Source organism: Macrotis lagotis, chromosome 1 (genome assembly GCF_037893015.1).
Source record: "Macrotis lagotis isolate mMagLag1 chromosome 1, bilby.v1.9.chrom.fasta, whole genome shotgun sequence".
Classification (NCBI taxonomy): Eukaryota; Metazoa; Chordata; class Mammalia; order Peramelemorphia; family Peramelidae; genus Macrotis; species Macrotis lagotis.
The window spans coordinates 114797549-114807265 of NC_133658.1; positions in this window are offsets into that span (position 1 = coordinate 114797549).

Consider the following 9717-nt stretch of genomic DNA (forward strand, 5'->3'; position numbering starts at 1 on the left):
TACAGTATATGTGTCTAAATATGCATGTGTGCTTAGGGGTGAGTATGGCCACCCTGTGGAGACCTAATATGGTGGTGAGAGAGGAAATAGGGAGAATGAGCCTAGAGGGGTTCCTACACATATAATGACAATTGGTTTGTGTGTATGCATGCATGTTTGATCTAGATCTGTGATTTTTATTAATGTAAGGGACCAGTGGTATAGAAATTACTTCTATGAATGATACAGATCTATATCTCATCTGCCAATTGTCAGAAACATGGGACTAATTTATATCAAAGGCATGATTTTTATATAGGTTTTCCTGACTACAATGCTGCATATGTGTATTTAACCATATATATGTATGTATTTGTGTAGCAGTTACTTCCCAATGTTAATGTGAGAATTAAATGAGATAATACTTGCAAAATGTTATATAAATAAAAACTTATATAAATTTGATGATGATGATGATAATGAGAATAGCAACAATAATTTCATCACCACGGGTGTTTGTGGTGGTGGTAGTGGTGATATTGGTAGTGTATCTATTTTAACTACCTTCAGTTTTAGAAAAAAGGAGATTGGAGAAATCCAGATGCAGATCAGTTTATGATCTATCTGCTGTAGACATTTTATATTCATTCCAATCTCTTACATATGTTACTTCTATATCTCATGTACTATACAATGAAAACTGATTTTTCAAAATAGTGATTTGGAGCAACTTCTATTCCTCCAATCCAAAAAATGTTCATTCAGGTTAGAGCATTTTACTTACCAAGCCATGAAAATGGATTAGTACATTTAAAAAAAAGTAAGTCCTAAAGCCTAAAGGGTTTTCTTGTTAATTCTCATGGGGTACAGCTCTGTGAATAGTTAGACACAAAGAGAAAGAGGAAATAGAGGACCATTTTCTTAGCTTTGAAAATAGTTCACATTCTCCATAAAGATGGGTGGAGCACATCCAAAATAAAAAGCCAACGTAAGAGTTTAACAGTATGTAAGCCAAAATAATTTCTTTTTTTCATTTTTCTTCCTTAAAGAGAATGAAAATAATTCTTAGTCTCAGTCTCTCTCTCTCTCTCTTTCTCTCCCTCCCTCCCTCCCTCCCTCTCCTTTTACCCACTTATCAATTCAGTTAGACTGACAATAAACAGTTTAGTAGAAGTAATAATTTCCCAATAAATATTGGGAAAGTGTGCAAGTATCTAGAAAGGATAACTTTAATAATAATAATAATAATAATAATAATAACAATAATAGCTAACTTTTATAGCATTTATTATGTTTCAAGCACTGTGTGAAGTATTTTGCAATTATTAACTCATTCACTTCTTATAGTATCCTGCTTGTAGTTATTCTATCCATTTTACAGATGAGAAAATTAAGACAGAAGTTAAATACCTGCTCAGGGTAACAGCTAGTAATTATGCAAACAGTGGAAGTCTATATATGTGGGGAGGGCTGGTTGATTTTTGTTATCATTGTGGTTGGTTTTTGTCTTAGTTTGTGCCTTATACAAAGAAGGAACCACTCATGCAATTGCATTTTGTTCCCATAGGTGATAAAATAAAGTTCTGTAGGAAGTGAAGCCAATGTCAGAGTCACAAATAAGAGAACAATGTACTAGGGTGGGAAAACAGTAAATGACCCTTGGCCAGGCATATTCAGCTTTAAATGGACACTGTGATCAGAGCTCCTTAGTTTTTTTCGTGTATGTGTGTGTGTGTGTGTGTGTGTGTGTGTGTGTGTGTATGAAGGCATATTAATTTGCAGTGGTAATAGCACTGAATTGTAGCAGGAGGACCTTGAAGTGGTATTCATTTCCTCTGTGATCTTAAATAAATCATTTAATTTCACTGGGACTCAGTTTCCTTATCTACAAAATTATGGAGATGGACTAGACATTCTTTAAGTCCTTTACAGATTTAATTCTGAGGTTCATATCACCAAGTTCTGGTCAGAAAGGAATCTGGAGGTTGGTCCTTCCTAGTTGGACACTTTTCATATATAACAATGAGCGAAATAATTCATAGGGAATTTTAAACTATTATTCTAGCTCACCTGGGGGTGGTAATTTCTACTCAGTGTCAAATTTAAGTCAGAGGGGTTACAAATGAGTTCACTGCAGGAAAATCACTTCTTTGAGGTCATCACCAGAAAGATGGAATAGTTTGTAAATATGCTTGTGAAAGGAAGTCTGAAGCAATGGAGGTTTCAGGGCCACAGAGCAGCTGGACAGCCCCATCTGCTTTGGAACCGCTAATTTGTTGTTTGTTTTATAGATTTTATTAAAGTCACTCAAGGGAAAGGGGGAGTGGCACAATTTGAGAATTTGTTTCCATGGGTTTTAGGTCATCTGAAGTTGCCTTTATTGGGCACATATCTCTAGCATCATAATATGCAATGCAATATATGTTCCTTGTTGCATTTCACTACATTATCATCTAACATTTGTCTAATTTTCTATGTCTGAGTCAATAAAACTTTTATGTCTAGTTACCTTGTGAAACTAGTTTGGAAATTCATCATTTTTATTCAGCAAAAGTCTGTTGCATAGAGAGAAAGATGAAGAAGCAGAAGAAGCAAAAGAAGCAGAAACAGAAGCAGAAACAGAAGAAGAAGAAGAAGAAGAAGAAGAAGAAGAAGAAGAAGAAGAAGAAGAAAGATGATGATAAATTTTATTTATAAATTGATATAAGGTTTGTGAAACTTTACAAATATTATCCCATTTTCTCCTCTAACACTCTCAGGGGGTAGGTACTACTATTATTCTCATTTACAGATTAGTAAACTAAGATAGTTATTAAATGTTTTGTAAAGGCTCAATGAACTCAAATGAACTCAAATCTTCACTACTTCAAGTCCTATATTATATATACTCTGTGTGAAAGGGTTGACTAAGATACAGTTATTATATATATATATATATATATATATATATATATATATATATATATAATTTCATATATTGATTCTAAGGACTTTGAAAAAATGGTCAAAGGGGAAGAGATTTGAGCTTTTTTCTTTAGGATAATTCTGTTCTCACCTCTATGACCATCTATTTTCAGTTGGTTGTGCAATAGATATCTTAAGCTCAATATGCCCAAGACTTAACTCATTGTCTTGTCTTCCCTAAGCCCTCCCCCTGCCTCCTATATTCCTTTGCTTTAGAGGGTACTACCACTATCCTCCTAGTCCCTCAGACCATAGGGCTTTTATCCTCAGTTCCTTACTATCTCCAACCCTTTCCATTAACAGTCTGAGACAGATATATGGCACAGTGAATAGAAATGCTTGACTTACAGTCAGAAAACTCTGAGTTCAAATCTTGTTTCAAATACTTGTTAGTTGTGTGACTCGAGTCACTTTTCTGATAGCTTCAGTTTCCTCAAGTATAAAATGAGAATAATAGTGTCTACCTCACAGGGTCATATAAAATCAATCGCAATATGTATAATAAGCATTTAGAACAGTGCCCAGACTATAGTAGATAACATATAAATGCTTATTCTGTTTCTTTCCCCTTTCCACAATCTTTCAGTTGAAAGCTCTTCTCTCCCCAATAGAAATCTGGTAGAAATCTTCTCTCCAGAGAATTTAAGAAAGATAAACAAAATAATTTCTTCACTTTCTAATGATTTATGATATATACATCTAGAATCTAGAATGTTCATTGCCAATAATCTTTGGCAAAGGTAGGCATATTGTAACCATTTGAAAAGACCTTTGTTCTTTGTTTGTTTGTTTGTTTGCTGTTTTTTATAATTAAATGATAAGGTCAGCCAATTACTGAAAAGTAAAAATAAGAAAGCTTCATTTTTCCTTTTAATAGGTGAATAAGCTATATTTCAATTAAAATAACAACTTTGGGGAAACAATTACCTAAAGGGTTGATACTTCTTTTCTTTCTTTTTATTTTCAAGGCAATGAGGTTAAGTGACATGCCCGAGGTCACACAGCTAGGCAATCTTTAAGTGTCTGAGGCTGAATTTGAACTCAGGTCCTCCTGACTCCAGGGCTAGTGCTATCAACTGCGCCACCTAGATGCCCCAATACTTTTATCCTTATAACGAAAATGTACTTTTTTATTTAGTAGGGTAATCTTTTCTAATATTTATTCTGTTTATTTCTCTTCCCTTTCAGGTAGGTATGTATGTGTATATGTATGTATACATATATATATATGTATATGTATGTACCCTTTATCTGCTCAGATATTGAAGGATAAATCATATAAACTTGAAATGACTGCGATAACTATTTTTTGATCATAGAGACTTTCAATTTGATATTTTCTCTAATTTCTAAATTTCTATATATGAATACTCTATAAATATGTTAAGGTTTCTAAAAATTTCTATAATTTCTACAAATTTATATAAATTTAGAGAGACTTTGAATTTTTGTCTTCTGAGGACAAGTCATCTTAAGTCTAGAGAAGCTCAGACTCAGGCCAGCCATAGGGTCATGAATTCTTTGGACCAGAAAATTCAGATTGAGGTGGTTTTTTGTCAGTGGAGGGTGACCCATACTTGAGGAAATCATAGATACTTAAAGGATTGAAATTAATAATTTACTTTTTTGTAGTGTGAATCACCAATTAAAAAAAGACTTAAAGATAGCTTCTCAAAGGTAGATTCTTTTTCTATCCTAAAGATTTATTCAATTCCTTTCAAATTAATACACATTTATTAATTGCCTGTTATGTACAAACACTTTTTTCTTTGATATAAGAATGTAGAAAAATTGATTTCCATTTGTGTAACTTTTGACATGCAGTATAATAAAAAAGAACAAGAGGGAGAAAATTTCTTTTTTTCTTTCTTGCTATACTTCATTCTTCATTCTTTTTCATTCTCTTTCCCCCCTTCATTTCATCTCTCCCTCCTTTTTCCTCCCTTCATTTCCCTATTTTTTCCCTCCCTCCCTTCTCCCCGGTTCCTTCTTCCTTTCATCTCTTCTCTCTCTCTTATACTCTTTTCATTCCCTTCCCTCTCTCCAACCTGCCTCTTACTCCTTTCCTTCCTTTTCTTCTTTCTCCCCTCCCTCCCTCATTTTCTTTCTTTATTCCTTCCCTTTTCATTATAATCCAGTCCTGCTCCCTTGGATAAGCTAGTCTTGTATTTGATACTTGGAGAAAAATAGCCTTAAGGCTATAGATAAAGTATTCTCATCAGGAGTTCTTCCTTTTTATGGAATAATTGATAGAGGGGTGGATCCAGGGTTTTAATAACCATGAGTTGACCTGCTACTCTAAGACTTCAAGGGGTGTGCCTCCACTGCCAGTCACAGGATAAGCTTGTTCAATTATTGGATTAATTTGAAAAAGTCTATAGATGGTCTCTCTGGATTACATAGGCTTCCTCCCCACCCCCTGAAATTAAGTAGATGCTTGGTTCTTTTTGGTTCTCTAGTAATATGAGCAGGACCTTATATACAAATAATGTGTTTTATTATTTTTATTTATTTTATTAAATATTTCTCAATTTTATTAAGAAGACTTTTTAACAATCATTTTAAAAAAGGATATATGTTTTCCAAATTCTCTCACTCCTCTTTTGCCTTGAGAAGGCAAACAATTTGCTTTATTATCCATGTGAGGTCATAGGTAAGCATATTTCTATATTAGTCATATGAAAAAAGAAAATACAAACAAATAATAAAAATGAAGAAAATGAAAAATATATTTCACTTTGCATTTAGAGTTCAGTTATTTCTCTGGAGGTAGATAGCATCTTTCATCATGTTCCTATGGAATTGTCTTCAATCTTGGCTTGATCAGAGTAGTAAGTCTTTCTCAGTTTATCATCCTTATAATGTTGCTGTTGTTGTATATAATGTTTTCCTGGTTCTGCTCACTTTGCTTTGCATGAGTTTATATGTATTTTTTTTTGAGGCCAGATTTGAACTCAGGTACTCCTGACTCCAGGGCTGGTGTTCTAACCACTGCACCACCTAACCGCCCCCAGTTCATATAAGTCTTAACAAATTTTTCTGAAACCATTCTGCTTATCATTTCTTATAACATTATATTCCATTGCACTTATATACTATAACTTGTTCTGTCTTCCCAGATTGGTGAGCATCCATTCACTTTGGAATATTTTGCAAGCAAAAAAGAGTTTTTATGAATATTTTTGTACAAGTAGGCCATTTCCCTTTTTCTTTGATCTTTTTGGAATGAAGATCTAATAGTGGTATTGTAGGGTCAGTTCTAAATTTTTCTCCAGAATTATTAGACTAGTTCAGAATTCCACCAATGTAGAATATAGTATTTCAATGTTTAAATATCCTATCTAGCATTTGTCATTTTCCTTTTTCTGTTATGTTAATAACAGTCTAATAGGTGTAAGGTGGTATCTCAGAGTTGTTATAATTTGAATTAGTAGTGATTTAGAGCATTTTATGTGACTATTGATAGCATTGATTTCGTCTTCTGAAAATTGCCTATGCATTTCATTTCACCATTTTTCAACTGGGAAATGTCTCTAATTTTTTTTTGAAAACTTGGCATAGTTCCCTATATATTTGAGAAATAAGAATTTTATCAGAGAAGTATTATATTTTCCCCTAGTTTCCTGTTTTCCTTCTAATTTTGGTTGTATTACTTTTGGTTTTGCAAAAGATTTATTTTTTAATTAAAATTATCTATTTTGTTTCCTGTAATTTTCTCTATCTCTTGTATGATCATAAACTCTTTCTTAGCCATAGAACTGACTAGTTCATTATTCATGCTTCCCTAATTTACTTATGGTACCACCCTTTATATCTACATCATTTATTCCTTTTCTTGATATACAGATCTTGGTCTATACCTAATTTTGACCAAGCTGCTTTTCAGTTTTCCCAGTAATTTTTGTCAAATGATAACTTGGACTTTTGTATTTATTAAATACAGGATTACTATGGTTATTTACTTCTGTGCATTGTGTGCCTAAACTACTCTATTTCTTAGTACTAGACCATTTTGATGATTACCACTTTGTAATATAGTTTGTAATTTGAAACTTCTAGGTCACCTTCCTTAATTTTTTTTTCATTGATTCCCTTGATATTCTTGAATTTTCGTTCTTCCAGATGAATATTGGTACTATCTTTTTCTAACTCTATACAATAATTTTCTATAAAACAGTTTGATTGGTATGTCACTGAATAAGTAAGTTAACAGATAGAATTGTCATTTTTATTTTATTGGCTCAGAAAGCTCATGAACAATTATTTCTCCAATTGTTTAGATCTGTCTTGATTTATTGGAATAGTGTTTTGTAATTGTACTCATATAATTTCTAGGTTTGTCTTGGCAGATAGACTCCCAAGTATTATCTACAATTATTTTAATTGAATTTTTCTATCTATTCCTTGATACTATATTATTTGATACTATATATATTATATATATAAATATATATATATTTAAAATGCTAAGGATTTATTGGGTTTATTTTGCTTTCTACAACATTACTAAAGTTGTTAATTATTTCAACTAGTTTTATTTAATTCTTTAGGATTCTCTTGTATCATCTGTGAAAAATGATGATTTTGTTTTCTCATTGTATATTTTATTCCTTCTATTTCTTTTTCTTTCATTATTGTTATAACTTGCATTTCTAGTACAATAGTGAATAATAGTGGCAATAATGGATATCCTTACTCCAATTGTGATCTTATTGGGAAGATTTCAAGTTTATCCCCATTACAAATAATAATTTGGTTTTGGTTTTAGGTAGAAATACTTATCATTTAAGAAAGGTTCCATTAATTTCTAAGTTTTCTAATATTTTTAGCAAGGAGTACTGTATTTTTCAAAGACTTTTTCTGCATCCATTGATATAATAATAATAATAATAACAATAATATTTTTGTTGCTTTTTTATTGATAAAATTCAGTTTGCTGGTAGTTTTCTAATACCAAACCAGCCCTGAAATTGTGATATAAAACCTACCTGGTGATATTATATAATCTTTGTAACATATTGCTGTATTCCTCCTTGCTAGCATTTTATTAACTTTATTTTGTATTGATATTCATTAAGGAAGTATGTCTAAATCTTTCTTTTTCTGCTTTGACTCTCCCTGGTATCAAAATCATATTTGTTTCACAAATGGAACTGGACAGGTCTCCTTCTTTAACTATTTTTTCAATAGTTTATATAGTATTGGGATTCATTGTTCTTTAAATGGTAGAATTCAATTGTTAATCAATCTGGTCCTGAGAATTTTTTCCAGGTCACTCAATTATGGCTTGGTCAATTTTTTTTAAATAGAGTTATTTAAGTATCATATTCCCTTTTCTGTTAATCTGGGCAATTAATATTTTATAACTATTTAATCATTTCACATAGATTATAAGGATTGCTGTAATTTGATTAGGCAAAATTATTCCAAATAATTGCTTTATTTTCATCTTTTTGGGTAGTACTTTTCATTTTTATGTGACTTGATAATTTTGATTTCTTCTTCTGAAAATTGCCTGTGTAGATCATTTCACCATTTATCAACTGGGGCGTCTTTCTCCTTTTTCTAAATTTTTGATATTAATAATGATTATTCTATCATTTTTTCAACAAACTAGTGCTTCATTTCATTTATCAGTTCAATGATTTTTAAAAATTTAAGAATTTAGGTGATGCAGTGGATAGAACACCAGCCCTGGAGTCAGGAATACCTGAGTTCAATTCCTGCCTCAGACACTTAATAATTACCTAGCTATGTGGCCTTGGGCAAGTCACTTAACCCCATTGTCTTGCAAAAAAACCCCTAAAAATTAATTTTATTATCCTTTGCTTTGATTTTCAGGATTTCCATTTTGGTATTTTATTGGAATTTTAAAATTTGTTTTTTTCCCCTAGTTTTTTTTAGTATGCTACTAAAATCAATTGATCTGTTCTTTCTGTCTTTTATATCTTTTTTTGTGATTTTGCCACATACAGCTGAGGCTGATTTCTCCAAAGATTTATCTTATTAAGTTTTCTAAACACCATCTTTTTATTTATTTTATGGTTAGTTTCATCCAGCTCTGAGAGGTGAAAGTTGAGTTCCCCAACTAATAGAGTTATATTGTCTTGTTTCCTTCAGTCATTCATTTAACTTTTCCATTAAGAATTTGGTTGTTATGCAATTTGGTTCATGTATGTTTAGTATTGATATCACTTGGTTGTCTATGGTTTATTTTTAACAAAATATGATTTCTCTACTCATCCTTTTTCACTAGATTTATTTTTGCTTTTGCTTTTGTCTGGGATCATGATGGCTGCCCTTGCTTTTTAAATTTCAGCTAAAGGTCAATAGATTCTGTCCAAGCCCCTTATTTTAACTCTGTATGTGTCTCTGTGCTTCAAGTTTATTTCTTATAAACCAATCTGTTGTTGGATTCTGGTTTCTAATCTATTCATAGATGTCTCCATTGTTAAAGTCTATCTAGTCCTGTCTAATGTCCTCACCAATGTTATTTAAATGAGAAAGGGCTCATACTGCATTATAGTTGTTAATATTATTTTGGACAACCTGTTGGGAGTAATAATAAAGTTTATGTTTTTACCCCCACTTCTTTTACATCTTTATCTCAAGATGCTTGTGAACTCTCAGTACTCTCACAATTTTGTGACCTAAAGACTCTCTTTTCTGCATACATAGTCTAATCTCACTGATTTTTTCCTCTTTTTCTATATCATCTATAATAAACATCTCTGAAACTGTGATGTTAATGTCCAAGTTTGATTGTTCTTCTGT